Source organism: Pinus tabuliformis, chromosome 9 (genome assembly GCF_031772625.1).
Source record: "Pinus tabuliformis cultivar Carrire ecotype Pingquan chromosome 9, CPIR1, whole genome shotgun sequence".
Taxonomy (NCBI): Eukaryota; Viridiplantae; Streptophyta; class Pinopsida; order Pinales; family Pinaceae; genus Pinus; species Pinus tabuliformis.
The window spans coordinates 1,491,287,991-1,491,308,684 of record NC_142307.1 but is presented as its reverse complement, the minus strand read 5'-3'; positions in this window follow the sequence as shown (position 1 = coordinate 1,491,308,684).

Sequence of the window (20,694 nt, the reverse complement as noted above, 5' to 3'; positions counted from 1 at the left end):
ACCATGAAACAGAAAGAAGTACATCTTGGTATGTACTAATTATGTAACTAAGTGGGTTGAAGTAAAGGCAGTAGCAAGAGCAACATAAAACACAATGGACACATTCCTTTTTGAGGAAATATTTGTCAAATTTGGGGTACCAAGACATATTGTAACTAACCAAGGCACATAGTTCACTTCAAAACTTATTCGTGATCTTACCGAGAAGTACAAGATCAAACATAGAAAATCAACTCCGTACCATCCTCAAGCAAATAGACAAGTGGAGTCGACAAACAAAGTCCTAGAAAATATCATGAGAAAGACAGTACAGATAAACAGGAAGGACTGGTTAGAAAAGTTAAGAGATGCACTATGGGCATACAGAATAACATGGAAAAACACAACTCGGTTCAGTCGATACGAGTTAGTGTATGGAAAAGAAGTATTAGCCATAGAATTTCAGATACACACATTCAATTTAGCAGCAATGTTAGGATTGGAATTGTCAGAAGCACAACAACAATGGATAATGGAATTGAATCAATTGGATGAACAGAGACAGCAAGAAGTGGAACAAACAACTCTGGTGCAGCAGAAAAGGATGAAATGGCATGATCGATTCATCAAGAACAAGACATTCAACAAAGGAGACTGGGCATTATTTTTTGACTCCAAATTCAAAGATTTCAAGGCAAAGTTTACAACTCATTGGCTAGGGCCATATGAGATAGAAGACATCTTTGATAACGGAGTTGTTCAAATAAAAACAATTGATCAATAATCTACTTCATTTCTAGTTAACGAACATAGGCTTAAAGTCTACAATAAGCCTATCAATAAAGAAGATTTTGTGAAACAAATGACAAAACATACTGATCTAGAAGTAATGGAACAACATAACAATATGCCTTCCCGTACTCCAAAATAATAATAATAATAATAATAATAATAATAATAATATATATATATATATATATATATATATATATATATATATATATATATATAATAATAATAATAATAATAAAAGTTTGCTTGTGAAAACCAGGCAATTGACACAAAGAAAACATGAATTCATGAAGGAAAACCAACTAGTTTGGCCTGTATGAATTCACAATTTTTATTTTTACTCTCACAACAATTTGATTTTGCAGAACGAAGCCTCCAAAGCAAAACAAGACTTGAGGAAAAGTCTTCAGATAAGCAAGGGGGAAGTTGCAAAAGGAACTTAGATTGAGCAGCTAAAATTTTGAGCAGCTGAATTGAAGAAGGAACTTGAATTGTAAGGTAGAAGGGACCTGAAACATTATTGCAAACATTGTGCAGAAGGGACCTAAAATGTTATAAAAAAACATGTATCATATTGCATAAAAATATACATGACAATAGGGACCTGAATCATCAAGTACCAATTGCATAGGGACTTGAACGACATCAACAATCGATGGACATGAATCAATGATGGATGCAAGAACATTAAGCAGAAATAAAGCCTACATTTCAATCTATCCTAGACAACTCATCAAAGACATTTGGCTAGAAGACACCATCAAATACTATCAGGGAGTAATGCACAGTAAGTACAAAGTTTTTATCTTGAAAATTCAAAATTTTTAGATTTTTTTTAGAGGTTGTTAAGATTGAGTTAGTACCTAACATGGATATTTTGCTCACATATTCATTTCACTACCCTCATCATATTATCCTATTCATATATTCATACCCATTATTCTACATTTATTTACACAAACATCCTCCAAATATTCATTTCATATTCTATATTCATATTCCATATTCCATTTACATATTTCATATTCATTTCATTTCATAACCCTAAGTATTTTTCTTTTGAAAAGCAAAAGGATTAAAATCGAAGGTCCAATAGTTGAAACCCTAGAACCTACAAAACCATACACAAGATTAGTATCATGAAATTAATTTTAAATATGACCTAAACATGGTCATTTTAAAATTAAAGGACATATATATTGAAATACATATATTGAAACATGTGCATTATGAAGTAATACAAAGTGAAGGAAATCGAAATAATTTATTTCGACAAGTTATAATTAAAGAGCATAAGAATGATGCTATTGAGTGAAAAGGTTATCAGAATACAAATCATGTGATGACTATACAATACAAATAAACATTATGAAATGTTTTGGAGGTATGAGACATGGGACATGGATATGAAGAGGCAGTATGATGACAATTAACGAAGATAAGGCCATGTATTAAAACTATAAACCATGCAATAAAAATATAATGAAATTTAAAGCGGCGATCAAATCAAAATGCACCATGAAATGAATAACAATACGAGCCAGTGGAAATGAAATGTATGGTAGGCAGACTATATGGTGGAATGAGTAATATAGAAGTCAAAGGTCAAGTAATAAACGCCGAGACATGGAGGTAAGTACTGTGGGTTGGTATGCATGACGACCACAATGAAACAAAGGACAAACACAAAGGAAGTAGTCATAAGATGCAGCAAGTGGAACGGTCAACCACAATTTGAAAACACAATAGTGAACGTTTCAAACAACACCATGAGTTTTGCATTCGACCTGAACTCATGCAATATACCTCCGCAATTTTGAAACACAGAAGGTTGTAAAAATAGTTTTCTCTCCACCATCACAATCGTTTGCAGGTTCATGGAGAACAATGAAGTGTTGCATAATCAATTAGCACACATTTGGGAGCCCGAGGTGAATGGTTTGAGAGAGAAAACATAGAAATAGAGGAATTCAAACCGAGAGGGAGAAGGCAAGAGATATAGCAGTTGTAAATCGGATCCATAAGAAGAAAAGGAATATTAGATTGAGGGATAAGCAGAGGAAACTAGCAGAGCAAGCAGAGTTAATTAAGGAAGATCTCGTGAGCAATAAGATAAGACCAAAACTCGATCTCCCTCAATAAATGCAGCTGATGTTTTATGAGAAAATATCGGGATTTTTAAATAAAACACCAGTTTGAATCAAGGATATAAGAAGTGCTCCAACCACTATTTACTATTTTTTAAATGTTGTCTCTACCATCAATCAAGAAATAAGGTTTTTGAAACGAAGTTTAACAGTGGAAAACATTATGAAACACAGGTTGAATGAGACACGACATAGAGAGAATCACGACAATTCATTGCAGACAAGTAAATCAACTCGGATCCTCCACGTTCAATCATGAAATCACCAAATTGATTGATGAAACAAAATGTTAGTTAAAGTTTGATTGCATAAGTAAATGATTTCTCTAATTTGAGTGATGAAACAATGTGTTTAGTTATAGTTATAATGACATAAACACATGTTTTGGCCGAGTTCAAACATAGGGTTTAGTTGTAGTTTTGATTACATAAACACATGTTTTCACTAAAGATTGGGAATGAGACAGAGTGTTAAGTTGAAGTCTGGTTGCATAAACACATGTTTTCACCAATTTGGTCAATGAAACAGAGTGTTAAACTCATAGTTTGTTGTGATTTTGTTGAATACACAGTGAAATATTTATGGTTGATTGCACAAACAGTGGGTTTCATTACACAAACAGTGGCCTTAATTATACAAACATTGAAAAAGATAATGACTCCAATTTGACATAAAAATGGGTTTGATAACCATAGGGAAGTTCTAAGAAGAATGAAAATCGAAAAGAGGAGCTATGGTATGAACTTTTTTTTATATAAAAAAATATTTCAAAATTAAAATAGAGTTCGATTTTCAATCTTTTTTAAACAATGATATGCATACAAAGAACACTTCATTTATATGGATAGAGCAGAGTTTTGGTGAAAGAAGAATAGAATCAAGAATGGTTTTTACATCAGAATAAGCAGGATGTTTGTTTTGTTTTTCATTTACAAAGAGTAATGTTTTGAAAGGAACAATGATTCATTGTTGCAGTGAGACAGAGACTAAACAAGCTTGATTTTATTGTTTCTAAAGAGTATGAGGAGAAAGGTAAGCCCTACTACTAATTCAATCAAAAAGATAGTTATGCATGAATGATTGTTATTTTCATTTTCAAAAATGAAGTTAATGACAGTAGAAGGGTATATTAATTGGTTTTCAGAAAACATGACCACCAGAATGGAACTGAAATTTCAAATTGAGCAATGGAAGAAGGAAACAATAGAAAAATTATATCAAGCAGGGCTTATAGGGTTTCTACATAGGTTTAATGGTCACAGTGAGGATATAACCACGGATTTTGTGAATAACTATACCCAGGATCAAAAAATTGTAGGAAACTTAAGAATTCCATTGACTCCAGAATACATCTCCCAATTATTAGATCTTCCATTGACAGGGGAAAACTATCATAAAGGTCTACATTTCAAAGAGAAATCATGGACTTTCTTCTTAGAAATAAAAAGAAAGGGAGCCTTTGACAGAGCTAAAGGTATACCTAGGGAGTGGTTCAATGAAACATGGAGAGAGCCAGCCTTGATCATTCAAAAATTCTTCACATGTGATAGAGGACATAGTGTGGCACATTTGTATCATGTCAGCCTGCTCCAACACATTAAGGGAGAAGTCAAAATAAACTTGCCATATTTCTTCTTCCGAAGTCTCATTAAGATGATAGAGTTAGTGCGAAATGTGAACAAACCAAGAGAAGCTCAAGTTTATGATTAGGGACTAATAAAAATTCTTGTAGAGCATCAAGTAAAAACTCAGGGCATAATTTGGAGAGAATATTTAGTCCAAAACCAGCATGAAGAACAAGTCATTGAAGAACAGTACAAAATAGTTCCAGAAACTAGGGGCATCATGAATTCACCACTTTATCCCAGAACCAGGTCTAAGAAGAAAAACAACATTGTTATGGTTGAAAAGGAAAAATCCATCATATCCACTCCTAGGAGGCATAGGAGAAAGAGCCCAATAGAAATAAGTAGCAAGGACCAAGAAGTATAAATTGTAGAAACATGTTCTACAAAGAAACAAGTAGAAGATATAATCGAAAGATTAGAGAAAGAAGCTATTAGAAAAGACTCATATTTTGATGATGTGGCAGCCACATCATTTGCAAAAGATACACAGGAACTAGAAAAAGAGTTGCACTTAAGAAAAATCAAAGAATTGACAGATCAGCTAGAAATAAACAAGATCCTGGAAAAGCACTTGAAGAAAGAAAATAAATCAATCAAGAAAGATAATGCAAAGTTAGTAAGGGAGAATGAAAAATTAACTGAAGAGGTAGGCAAACTAAAGAGAAAGAATGATATACTTTGCAAATAGGCATTCAAGTGGCTTAAAGATAAGAACATGTGGAAGAACAAATATGAGAAACAGAAGGTCAAAGCTACTATGCATAAAGAAGAACACAACACGGGGATAGATTATCTGTTAGAGGTAGCACATCAGGAAGCATTAAGGTTAGGCACAAGATTTATAGTAGAGGTCAGGAGATCCAAGAGGAAGAAACAAGCATGAGGAAATGCTTATGAATCAACAAGGGAGAGATGTTGGCCCTCATTTTTAATCCAGTTTTGCTTAAGAAAACATACTTAATTCTTATATTTTCTATCTATTTTCCATCACATCCACCTAATTTTGATGTATTTTATGCATATTCATGTATTTAATTTTAATTTTTCAATTTCTGGAAGTTTTTATGAAAATTGAATTTCAAGTGCAAATTTTGGACAGAATCAGAAATTCCCGTAATAGCTATATGGATGTCATACTTATAGGACACCTGGGCATGAGCTAGATACATTTATGGAAATATTGGGAATTAGGACTAAATGAAATCCAATTGGTTCGGTCAAAAAAAGCTAAATCAGGCCCAGTCAAAGCTAGTGAACCATGACCAGTCACTCTGAAAATCCCTAGAAAATAGGGCAGTTTTAGGATTTCATGGGATTGTCCATATTTTTAGTGATAGGTTGGATGAATTCAACTTGGATAGGTGAATATGGATAGATATATTTATTAGAGATACCTTAGATGATTTTGTTTCATGATTTTCTATTTAAGCCAAAAACTTTGAAGGCTTATGCATGTAGAATTTGTATAATTTATGTGGAGACATTTGAATATTTGAAGGTAATTTGAAGAACCTATTCTACTTTCATTTTTCTGTTCAATTGTGTGGATGATTGAATAAATTTGCAGTAGTTGATAACGTCTTCAAGTGTGCAAGGCAAGGGTGGAGGGCCCCCACTCCAAGCTAAGTACACTTCATTGTTAAACTAGCTTGATTTTCATGAACTAGTTGCTTCAGATTTGTTTACTTGTCTTACTTCATATTTGCTTACTTAAATTGATGTGTGATGGTTTATGTTTTTTGATGAACCTTATTTTATTTATCATTTTGATATGAAGGGACAACACAATGTTCAAGTTGAACCCTTCTTCTATTGAATTAATGAATAAAAACTAGAATTCATCTTTCTTGTTTTCAAGTAGTTTTATGCAATTCTAGCTTTCTAACAATAGCATAATGATGAATGAATTTATGATGAGGAATATAAAGGATATCCTAAGTTAGGATCCTCTTTCATTGTTTATTTATGAATCTTAAGCTATTGTCGATTAATGGTTTTTGATTTCTATTCATCAAGTAATATTGTAGAAGAAGGACACAAATGGATCTCTTAAGTTAAGAGCCACTTTATCTCACATATATTGCAGAAGTGAATTAGAAATTATTTAATTAGATTTATATTTGTAATATTTACTTCCTTAGTTCTTCATATTTTATCTTCTAAGCGTGACTACATCTGATATCCATACATTGTGGACATGGCTCCAAGTTTTACAAACCTGGATTAATAATGAAATACTTGTCTTAATTTGTGTTAATAAATTAGCCCAACAAGCATGTAGCTACAACTTCAGTAACTTGTCAAGAAATGTAGCTGAGAAGACTATTGAAGGATCTCTCAAATGTTCAAAAGGAGCCAAATCCTATTTTTTTGTGATAATAACTTTGCTATTTGATTTGAAATTAAAATTGATGGTTACTTGAAAAAATTTGCAAGATAGTTTATGTATTGTGGGCAATGGATCGAAATTGCAAAAGCACATAAACTTAAAAATTTTAGTTAAGTTTTGGAGATTTAACCAGAGAAAAATAGAAAACATGCAACATTACAAAACAACAATTTGATGACAAAATTCACCCGTCCTAGGCTATATATCTGAGTCCTACTCCCAGTGTTGGCCCTTTATATTATATGCTCAAAATCTCAATTACATTAACGTACAATGCTCAAATCACAAATATAATGTTTAGATTGTGTCTAGAACACCCAAAAACCCCTTTGTAGGCTCTTCTTTGGTTCAAAAAGGTTGAACATGGCCAAAATAGGCATCCTTGTTCCTTTCTCTACTATTTGTCTTGCAAAATTACTAAACTACCAAAACAAGCAACAAATATACTCTTTGGCAGAACCACTAGGCAACAATTTGGCGTAGGAGTGACAAAAATTTTGCCAAAAATAGTACAAATTTTCGAACACTTATTTGGGCACAATAGGCCGCACTTCCACCCCTTTTTATGATCACATGGAAATCCAAATCACTAGGGGCACGGGCCAGAGGCCATGCTCCCACTAGACCTTCCTCTCCAAGTCACGCACTATTTAATATGATTGTTGGGATGAGGCACTAGTAGGGTGCCACGTGACCCACCCCTCTGCACCATATGTCATTGGTTATGTGATGTGTGTTGGGGATTGGGTGCTGCGCTAACTGTTTTCCCCCTTTTCCTTTTCTCCATGGTTATATACAATTCCAAACCGTCAACGTTGTATTTTAAATATAAACGACCCACCATACAATACAAGAACCAACACGTGGTCCAAATGTTAAATGGTCAGTTTTCTCACCAGAGGTCTCAAGGTCAAACCCCGTCAAGGTCCGTTAGTGCATTAATTTTTTTCAGGAATCATGAGGGCATGTGGCGTGCTCCCATTGAGCCATGTGGTACCTCCTCATTGGATAATCTGAAACTCACCAACCAATGAAATTCTGCCAACTAGAATTGTACGACCATGCCACATGTTAGTACGAGATTGGACTATCTAACTTCTGTATTGCCCAGTCAGCCTAGTAACATCAATGCCATGTCACTATACAACCTTCTCAGTGAACAACCCAATCAACCCTGCAAGTTGGCTTTTTAGTTGTTCGCCAAAAAATTCAAAACGTGATAACTTTCACCCAGAGTGTCACATTGAGGCGATTTAAGCATCGTTGGAAATAAAATGATGATATCTACTATTTGGTGCCATTTTTAGGAGATTTTGAGCACTTTGATTTTCGAGCATATTTTTGATCCCTTGGATCATTCCTCCCCACTGGAAGCATTTGGACCACCAAAAGTCTATTTCTATTCAGCAAGTAAGTGAGGGTACAACTCCCTCACTTTTTCGATCTCAATCCACCTTGATTTAATTGGATTGGTACCTTTGAGACCCACCCGAAGATACTCCACATTGCCTCTCCGTGAAGTCCTTATTTTTCTATCAATAATCAAGTCTTCTTGCAACTCATCCAAATATTTAGCAGAAAAATATTCAATAGATGTAATCTGAACATTCTCTCCATGATGATCAATCATAAGAGGCTCATACAATCTCAACTTTCCCACATTCACAATAGAAAAAATTTGCATGTAAGGTGGTAAATTTAATCGGAAATGATTTTTACCAATATTCTTGAAGATTTTGAAGGGACCATACATGATTGACTTGAGATTTTTACCTTCACCTTGAAATATCTCTTGACGATATATGACCAAAATTGATCTCCCACTTGCAAATCATGATCAAGCTGATGCTTGTCATGTCTTGCTTTATACTCAGATTTTCTTTTCTCAAGCTGCTGTTGTACTCTTTGATGCATTAGCTAAATTTGTGTAATGAAATGCTTGGATTTTTCCACAGCACTATTTCCATCTACTGCAATATCTTTACCAAAGAATAAATCCAAAGGAGACTTTGGAAAATATCCCAAACAAGCTTCAAATGGAGATACTTGTGTAGATGAGTGCTTGGAACGATTTTAGGCATGCTTGCTCCGAATGGAAATTGACATCCACCCATGGTATTCATCGACCCATGGTATTTATCCACTCATGGAATATACCCATGGTATTTTAAGTGGAATTCACCAATGTTATTCATCCAGCCAAGGTGTTTAACCCCCCATGGAAATTTTGAATAATGTTAACCAACCATACTTACCTAACATGATCATAAATGAGTTGAGCTAAGTCAGGTAGAGCCAAAACTTCCAACTAAGCGTGCATTGGATGGACAAGCATGAGTATGAACAGAGAAGTTGAGATAATCACCAAAGAAAATTTTCTTATCTACTAGTTTGATCTCTTATTTATCTATTTATAACATTGGACTACACATGATCTAGTCACATTTTTTCAAAATGACGCCATAAAAGACTGATCTGAATGGAAAATGGAATCCACCCATGGTGTTTGTCTACCCATGGTATTGTAGGTGGCATCCACCCATGGAATTTACCCATGTTATTGTAAGTGGCATCCACCCATGGTATTGTAAGTGGCATCCACCCTTGGTATTCATCCTCCCATGGTATTTATCCACTCAAAATTTTACCCATGGTATTGTAAGTGACATCCACCCATGGTATTCATTCACCCATGGTACTTACCACCCATGGAATTTACTTGTGTTATTGTAACCAAAAAAGGCTATAAGTAACAAGTCACATTTTGTAAAAGGAAAGATTGTCCACCACAATGTAGCTTTTACAATTATTCTCTATTTTAATAACAAAAATCTTTGTGGTTTTTATTTATTGTGTGTTCTCTTTTAATCTGGCATTTCATTTTTTTTAGATATTGGGGGCCTCCCCATAAGATCTGGATCAATGGTATCAGATTCAAGTTACGACTCCATGGGAATGAGGGTTTGAAGCATATTTCAGTTTCAAAATTTTGCAGCAATCTGCAACAAACTTAATACAAGTGCTACGACCTCCACAGAGTATTATGTAAGGTAAAAAATAGCTCATTTGAAATAATTCTTCGTTTTCTCCAATGGTTTTTTACAGAATTTGATTGTGTTTCCCAATTTTAGAGATATGAAAAATTGAAGTTACACATGTCTGAAATGTTGTGCAACCACACGTATCATGATTTTATGCAATCATTTTCTCACTCCATAGGTCATGAAATTTCAATTGTATTATCAAGGGAAATATCTCTTCAATATCTCAAATGGATCTTTGACGGAATTTGATTTCATCACTTGTAGCAGAAGTTATCAACAAAGTTTTAGAAAGAGGTATATAATGTGAAATAAGGCTTTACAACATATCATTGGATAGGAGAATCTACAACACCCATGGCCACTTTTACAAGTATGTAACACATTTATAGTTTAGGTAAATCTCTGGTGTAGCCTGGTTTTACATCCAACCCAAAATCCATGAGTTTTTATATCTAGAGAAAGATTCAAAGCAGGTTCCCTTTAGAGACCTGCACTCCCACCCTGCTTTAGTAGGAACCTGCTTCACGTTCATCAGTTTCATCATAGTAGCATCCAACTTTGGTTCTTTGGATATGTGCCCTCCCACCCCTGGCTATGTAGGCACTTGCTACTTCATCAATAGTCAACATCGTGATTATGGGTCAACCTCACAAAATCCTTGTGATCGAGGCCTATTTGAAAGATTGCACACTATTAGTATCACAGTTGGTCATAAGCATTATAGGGTATCACTATCCTTATGTTTTCGTTTTTCATGGTTATAGGTCATCCACAAACCCACACTTTATCAAATTCCATTTTCTAGGTTGTACATTGTCGGTATCATAGTTGGTCAAACGCATTACATGGTATCTCTATCCTCAGTCTTTGTTCATCACAAATATGGGTTAACCACACAAAACCCTTCTCTTCAGTGGCTCTTCATATTCAGCAAAGGATTCCTAGGAGGGAGCTTCAAGCAATGGGGGTCACTACTTCTTAAGGAGGGAGGAATGATCCAAATGAAAATTAGCATCCACCCATGGTATTCATCGACCCATGGTATTTATCCACTCATGAAATATACCCATGGTATTGTAAGTGACATCTACCCATGGTATTCATCCACCCAAGGTATTTATCCACCCATGGAATTTACCCATTATATTGTAAGTGGCATCCACCCATGGTATTCATTCACCCATGGTATTTACCCATGGTATTCCATCACCAATGGTATCTACCCACCCATGGAATTTACATGTGGTATTATAACTAAAAAAAGACTATAAGTAGCAAGTCACATTTTGTAAAAGGATAGATTCTCCACCACAATGTTGTTTTTACAGTTATTCTATATTTTAATAAGAAGGTTCTTTGTGGTTTTGTTTATTGTGTGTTCTCCTCTTTTTCTTCTGGCAATTCATTTCTTCATATCTTGGGGTTCCCCCCCTGAAGATCCATTTCATTTATTTTTTTTAATCTTGGGGACCTCCCGCCAAGATCCAAATCAATACTAGATGTAATGAAAATACTCATACCAAATTTTAGAATTCTTACCACAATATCATTGAAGGAGATTCACTACTGTTTTCTTTACCACTTATGTCTGGTCATCGGTTTGTGGATGAAATGTGGTGGTCTTCTTCAACTTATTGTCCATGATTTCCCATATACATGACCAAAACTTCCCGAAAAGTTGAGAATCTCGATAAAAAATAATAGAAGTGGGAAACCCAAAGTGAACCCATACATTTGGAAGAATATCTTTCTAGTTTTTTCAGTTGTAGCATGTTTCTTACATGGCATAAACACACACATTTTGCTGAAACGATCCACAACAACATATATATAATCATGACCTTTCATAGACATTAGTAGTGCCCCTACAAAATTGATAGAAATACTTTCCCAAGGACAAGAAGGAATAGGAATTGGAGTGTACAAACCCAATTTCCTATTGCTAGGTTTGCTAGTAGCACACATGGAACATCCCTTTACATATCTTGAAACAATTTCATTCATGTGAGGCCAATAGCAATACCTCTGACCTTGTGCAATTGTTTTTCCTACACCAAATCGACCAACAATAGTCCAACTCTTCAACATGATTGCCTTGACCCAAGGTTGCGTGAACATATTTAAAATCATCATCTTGAGCATACTATTCAATATAATTTTCATGCATGATTGAGTTATGATTAAGAATGACAGATGAATTAACAATAGGGCTTGATAACGTATCGGTAACTTTGTTGTATATACCTTTCTTGTACCTGATTACAAAATGAAATTGTTGTAGGAATACCATCAACCTAAAATGTCTAGCTTATTGTAGATTATTTTGCAATTGTAAATATTGCAAAGGTTCATGGTGAGTATGAATAATTATTTCTTTTCCCGTCAAATAGTGCTTCCATTTATTCATGGTTTGTACCAAATCATACAACTCTTTATCATAAGTTGGATAGTTAATTACTGCATTGGTAAATGTTTCAGAATGATAACAAAAAGGCTGACAATGCTGTATCAAAACTGCTCCCATAACATAATCGCTTGCATAAGTTTGAATCTCAAATGGCTACTTAAGATATGGAAGTGCTAAAACTTGTGTTATATTGATTTTCTCTCACAATTTGTTGAAATATTTATGCTTCTTTCCTTCCCCATGAAAGATATTTTTCACACTTTTCAAAGCATGTAATGGTGCTGCAATGAGTGAGATGTTACCTATATATTTTTTCAAAATTGGGTTGTTCCTAAAAATCTTCTAACTTTAATTACATTGTTTGGTTTAGGCCGATTCACAAACAATTCAACTTTTGAGGGATCAACCTTGAATTTACCGCCTCCTACAATATGACCCAAACAAACCAAAGAGGATTTTCCAAATTCACACTTAGATATGTTCAAATACAACTTCTCTTTCTTTAAGACATATAAAACTTGTTTCACATACTTGACATGCTCTTCACAAGTCTTACTGAAAATCACAATATCATCTAAATAGACTAAGACAAAATTATCAAGGAATGATCTCAACACATAATTCATAAATCTCATGAATGTTGTAGGTGCATTGCAAAGCCCAAAAAACATAACTAACCATTCAAACAAACCTTGTTTTGTCTTGAAAGAAATTTTCCAAGTATCATCTTTAGTCATCCTTATCTGATGATAACCGCTTCTCAAATATAAGTTAGTAAATTAAACAACACCCTTTGACTGGTCTAGAAAATCATCAATATGAGGAAGAAGATAGTGATTCTTTATTCTGATCTTGTTCAAAGCTCTAAAATATACACATATGTGCCATGTACCATCCTTCTTTGGAACCAAGACAATAGGAGACCCACAAGGAGATGTGCTAGGCCTAATTACCCCTTTGCCAAGCAACTATTGAATTTAATTCTTGATTTTTGCATTCTCTAAAACTGACATTCTACACATGCCAACCTTTGGAAGTGATGCATCCTGTTCTAAGTGAATCTCATGTTATATTCCTCTTTTAGAAGGAAACCCTGTAGGTTCATGAAACTTCTTGTCATAAGTGTTAACAACTTCAAATGAATTTCTTGAACACATACTTCATCTATATTTGTGGGATTAAACATAAGTATAATATGTCTCAAATAACTATGTAATCCACCTATGTATTTAAGGAGAGTGTCTTGTGAAGACAAATAAACACCCAAGATTAAAGATCTTCTTATAAATTCTTGTGCGTAACTTTGGACACTCTGACCTTTAGCTTGTCTAAAATTTTGCCAATCCATAATTGTTTTTTCATATAAGCTAATGGATAACATTTCCTTCTTAGAATCATTTTACCACACTTCAAATCTTCTTGAGTTTTGGCCTCCCAGCAAATGAGGCTACACTTTCCAAACATAGAGAAGCAAGATGGATCTTTGTAACTTCATAAAATTTTGAATCCTACAATAGACTTCAATTTGACGAACCCAATTATTCAACTTTTCAAGATTTTCTTCCCCATTGTACATAGGAAATTCAAACTTGACATCAAGCTTAAGCAAAGGAGACTTAGCATGTCCTTTTGGTGATCTATAAGAAGTATGTCTAGGTGTTGAAGGAGGTGAGGATGGAAGTGAATACGGAGGTGAAGGAGGAGGTGGAGGTGGAGGCTTGCTCCTAAAACACAATTACCTTTTCGTTGATTAGAACTTTCTTAGTGCAACCTTGTTATCGTTTCATTATAAAGTTTTAGTTCAGTTTTGCATATTTAACCATAAAAAATAGATAACTCGCAGCATCACAAAATAATAATTTGATGATGGATTTCACCCCTCTTGGGCTACATCTCTACGCATAGCTTCCAATGTTGGCCCTTTATATTATATGCTGAAATTGTCAATTACATCAACATATAATGCTCAAATCACAAAAAGAATGTTGCCTCTGTGTCCAGAACATGCAAAACCCCATGTATAGGTTGTCCTTGGGCTCAAAAAGGCTAAAAAATGGCCAGGATTCCTTTGTTTGCTATCTATCCTGAAAAATGACTAAACTAGTAGAATAGAAAATGAATATCCTCATTGGAAGAATCGTTAGGCAAAAAATTGGCATGGGAGTGGTGGAAATTGCACTGAAAATTATGCAATTTGTTGAAAAATTAGTTGGGCACCGCGACCCCAACCTCCTCTCCTTTTTATGGTTATGTGGAAATCCAAATGATTAGGGGCATGGTCCACACCATGAATGTTGACCCTTCCACTCTTGGTCGCATGCTATTTAATATGGTTGTTGGGCTGGGGCATGGGATGGGTGCCATATGCCTTGCCCCTCCACACCATATGTCATTAGTTACTTGTTATGTGTTGGGGATCAAGGGATGGGATAATCACACACCCCCTCTTCAGTTCTACTATGGTCATATACAATACCATGTAACTTCCCCCCCCCCCCCCCCGCAAACCTCTCCCCCCCTCCCTACCAAGTCATTGGTTTGTTGTATTTTAAATATAAAGGGCCCACCATGTAACACAAGAACCAACGTGTGGTCCAACGGTCCAATAGTTGGTTTTCTCGCTACAGGTCTCAGGGTCGAACCCCACTAAGGCCAGTCATTTCCTTAAAAAAGTTTTACATGAATCCCAAGGGTCACATGGCACCCTCCCGTTGGGCCACATGGTGCCTCGTGTTTGGCGAATTTGAAACTCACCAACCAATGAAATTCCACCAACCAGACAAGTACGACCATGCTACATGTCAGCACGATATTGGCCCATTTGACATCCATACTTCCTAGTCATCCTATTGACATCAGCGCCACGTCACTATATGACCTTCCCAATCAGCGACCTAATCAACCTTGAAAGTTGATTTTTTAGTTGTTTGCCAAAAACTTTAGAACATGATAACTTTCACATATGGTGTCGGAATTAGACGATTCAAGTGTCGTTAGAGTCATAATGATAATATATACGTTTTGATCCCAATTTGAGGATATTTTAATCACTTCAATTTTTGAGCATATTTTTAATCCCCTAGATCACTATTTACTTATCCAGTTCATGTATTTCAAAAAAAGAGAAAGCATAGTAACACATGCTTTCATTTCATTCATGAGCTTGTCAACGATGGAGATATCTTAACTGATTTTTATGGGTCAAGAGATTAGCGTGCAAATATTTTCACAAAAACATTAGGCAAGTCTTTATTTGAATTTCAAAGAGAGCACTTGGTCATTGTAAGTGGAAATGATTGTTACAATTGAGATTGGGAGGGGGTGTTGAGAGAATTACTCTCATTGTCTGTTAGGTGTCATAGTCAGTATATATTATGTTTAGTTAGTTGAGTTTTAGTTGGGACTTTGTCTAGTTATTAATTGCTATTTCTTTTCCTTGTCTCCTATCTAGTTTATTTAACTAATTTTGAATGATGAGAAGAGTTTTTTGCTCCATTACTAATTTTTATTCTATACACTATGTATTTATGTCTCTGTATTCTTTGTTAGTTCGGGTGTGTTAAGGTGGATATGAGAATTATTCATTCCATTACTAATCCACCATTTCATGGTAATGTATGGTATCGATTCACTAGTTGAAGTGATCATTTTAGTGAAATTTTCGGGTCGAGATGATCATCCAGCTACTACAAGTTCAATCACTTCAACTAACATGATAGACTGTCAGACTATCAAAAGTGATAAACTGAAAATTAGATAGTGATAAAAAAAATTGTGAAAAGTCGAAGAATCATTTCTAGATGAATAATCTACATAAGAAACAATATTTTGATGTCGATATTTTTCCAAAAATTTGGATCATATGAATATGAGGAAGATACATGCAGTGAAGTACATGTATGCAACTTTTATTTGTAATGAAAATTGGTTGGTTTTTTCTTATTGAACAAATGTTAAATCATTGCTACCATCAACCTTCCATTCCCAACATCAATTCTCAGTACTCTCATGTCAGCGTTTCAAGCTCACGGTTTGTCTACCAGAGACCTTGTGCACTCTCAAGTCTTAGGTATAAAAAATGTTGGCAGCCACATTTGATATATCGATTTTGGCTTTTGATATGCACTTGATTTTAAATTGGGGATTTCTCATTGATAATTTCATGTTGTTCTTTTAAAAAAATTTCTTTTTTTTTTTACAGTCAGAAGGTATTCCCTCAAGGATGGGGGAGGCCCCAAATCCTTGTTGTCAGCCCTAGGATTTGGGATACATTCTCCCATATTCGAGGTCAAGTTTCAATGAGTACATACATGAAAGGAAGGTTAATGTCAATGCTGGTGCATTTTTAACTATCAAACTCGTGGTTGCTTTCCTTGACTGGTTTATTATTAATTTTTGACTAGTTTATTTTCAATTTTCTATCTTGTGCAGGTATGAAATAAGTTTTGTTGAAAATAATTCTTAAGATATGAATGTAGACAATTTTTTAGATAATTGTAAACTAAATTTGTGTTCTTAGGGTTAAACAGGTCAGTGTGAAATCAACATTTTTTTCAACTGATTAGTTTGAATTAAATTCATATGATTAATAGCAATTTCCATAGTTGTAGAAAGCAAAAAGTTACATATGAATGTATTTATTTTTTTATGCATATGAATGTGAAAAAGAACAAATAATCACATGCACTAACATATTTGTTGTTTTGGGTTCATTGTTTGTATTACTTATTGTACTTGTTTATCTATGTTTGTCTCCTTCTAAGTGTACTTTTCCTCCTATAATTTCTATATTTTGTTGTCACGACCACTTACCATTAGTGGGAAACATTTATTTATTTGTGACTTTTATTTCCAAAAGTACCTAAGAGTTAAACAAATAGCCAATAACAACCTTATTATTTGTTAGCCTCAAATATGAATCTCTAAAGCTGAGAAATGTGGTTTTTGGAGTATTAAATTGAAGATATTATTTAGTTCACAACAATTGTGGGATTTGGTGGAAAATAGTTATACATAACTAGGAGAATGTTGGACCAAAGTCCAAAGAGAACATTAGAGGGAAATTGAAAAAAAACTCAAAAGCTAATTTTTGCCTCGAAGGAGCATTTCATGATTTTATTTTCCAAGACTTCTTGCAAAAACAAAACCAAAGAAGGCATGGGATGTGCTACATCAAGCATATCAAGGAGAAAATAATGTAAATTTTGTTAAATTGCAATCACTCATAAGAAAATTTAAAACTCTTAACATGCGAAATTCTGAGTTTATGAAAGGATTTTTTCACTAGAGTGGTGGAAGTAGTAAAGAAAATTACATCTTATGAATAAATTTTAAGAGATCAAAAAATTGTTGAAATTTTTTCAAGAACTCTTACCCCAAAATTTTCTATTGAAGAGCCTAAAGATTTAATTTAGTTTTATATGAATGATCTTATGGGATCTCTTCAATCTCATGAAAAAAAGGATGAATATATTCTTTGAAAACTATTCTAAGCAAGTTTTTCAATCAAAATCCAATATTTTTGGAGGTAAAGGTTAAGTAGAATTTATCGCAAAACCCAATATTTCTAGAAATAAAGGTCAAGTAGTTGAGGATTTCTCTAATGAAAAAAATTTAACCACTAGTTGAGGAGGAAGAGGGAAAACATATAGAGGAGGAGGAGGTCTATGAAGAATTTTTCCTACAAATCACAGAGGAAGGTGTAATGATAGTAATGGTGGAGGTAAAGATATGAAAAATATCAAATTCAATGTTTTTATTATAAAATATCTAGCCATTATGAACGTAATTGCTAGGAAAACACAAAAATGACAAGTTACCTTTTAAAAGGAAAAATAAAAGTGGATGGCTTATTTTTATTTTATAATTCACCAAACAAATTTTCCCAGGAGATATGGCTTTTGGATAGTGGTTGCAGTAATAATAACATGATTGGAAACATAGATAGTTTTGTGAAGATAAATGAGTGCACTAAATCTAATGTTCTATTGAGAGATAAATAACTAGTGGTATTTAAAAGTAAGGGAACAATTACACTAAAAGAAAAATAACACAAAATAAAACATATTAATGTTGTTTTATATATTCGTGTTTTATCAAATAATTTGTTGATTGTGGGGAAGCTTATTAAAAAGATATAAGTTGTATCTTTTAAAAATATTTTATGCATCATCTATGATAAGTAAAATCACAATCAAATTATAGTCAAAATTAATATGCTGCAAAATATAATTTTTGTTTTCATTCTTTTTTGTGAAATAGATGAAGCATAAAAAGTTTTATATGGAAATAATTCTCTGCTATGCCACATGAGATATGGAAATTTTAATATAAGAAGCTTAAAATTATTACATAATAGGAAAATCTAAAAATATTTGTCTCTTATTGATTTTCTGATCAAGTATGTGAGGCATGTATTCCTAGTTGGAAACAAAAAGAGTAATTTTGGGTAGGAAAATATTAAAGAGCAAAAGAAACCATTGAAATCAATACATAAAGATATATGTGGTCCTATGCAAACTTATTCTATCGACAAAAATAAGTATTTAATTTTTTGTTTCTATGATCTTAGTAGAACATGGATATATTCGTTAAAGAAAAATGTGATGCATTTGTTATGTTCCAACCATTTAAAATTATTGTTGAGAAGCTAAGTGGTTAGGTTTTTTGTACGTTTCCCATAGGTAGAGAGGGAGAATTCACATTGAATGATCTAATAATTGTCTCAAAATAAATAGGATCCATATACAATTGACATCTATTTATACACTCCAATATAAAATAATAGGACAATTGTTGAGATTTATATGAGCATGTTGAAAGGTAAAGGTATTCCAAACACCTTTTGGGTTGATGTTGTTTCTACATCTATTTATTTTCTTAATTGATGACTAGCAAGAAGTCTGCAAAATATAAATTCATCTTAGGCATGGAGTGGAAGAAAACCTGCTGCTTCTCATTGTAAAGTGTTTGATTCTATTATTTGTGCTCATTTCCTTGTTGGAAAAGAAGAAAACTAGATGATAAAGTGTGAATTTCATTTTTATTAGCTATTGAGAGGAGGAAAAGTCTTATAATTTTATAATCCACAAAATAAAAAACTATTAATTAGTTGTGATGTGCTTTTTAATGAAAAAAATGACAATGAAATCAAGATGTGCAAAAGGAAAACCCAAAATTTATTTTAGAAGAAAATGAATCTTCTATTTTAGAAATCCCATCAGTAGTCCAAATACTTCCAAGGCTACATCAACTTCATCATCTTCTTCAACTTCAAGTGATGTTTCAAGCATGTTTGAAGTCAAAAATCTGCCTACATGAAATGTAATATCTTTAAATTAAATTTATGGATGCTCTACCTTTTTTTAAATGTCTCAAATCAAAGCCAAGATATTTTGAAGATGTTGTAAATAATAAAACATGGTGCAAAGAAATGGATGAGGAGATTGTAGCAATTAAGAGGAAGGTAACATGGGAGTGCATGGATCTTCCTTGTGGAAAATAAGTCATCAAAGACAAATGGTGTACAAAAAAACGTTTGCAGTTGATGGGTCCATAAGGAAGCACAAAGAAAGGTTAGTGGAAAAGGTGTATGATCAACGACCATGTATTGACTCTAATGAAACATATGCTCCTATTGCAAGATTGGATATAATAAAAATTGTTTTAGCATTAGCAACACAATATAATTGATTGGTTTATTAATTTGATATGAAATAAACCTTTTTGAATGGTGTATTGAAAGAACATGTCTATGTTCAGTGGCCCCATGGATATGAAGTTATAGGAAATGAACACAAATTATATAGATTGAAAAGTGCTCTTAATGGGTTTATACAAGCTCCTGGAGCATGGTATATGACAATTGATAATTATTTTATGAAAAAGAGTTTTAACAAAACTGAAAATGAACATGCATTATATATCAAGTTTGATGGTAATGATTTAATTATTATTTTGTTATATGTAAATGACTTGAAATATACATATTTAATATTCTTTTAGTGGAAGTTTCCAGAGAAGTTATGATGATTGAATTTTAAATCACTAATTTTAGATCGATGCATTATTTTCTTGGCATAGAAGTGAGGTAAATGAATGATGGCATCTTTATTTTGCAAAAAAAATGTCGATATAAATATTTTCAAAAAATGGAAAATCGAAAATAGTAAACCCATGAGCACACCCATCAATACGAATGAAATTTTTTCTCTAGAAGATGGAGCTAAAAAGGTAGATGTTAAATCCTATAAGATTTTTGTAGGAAATCTTATGTATCTTACTACCACTAGACTTGCAATTATGCAAG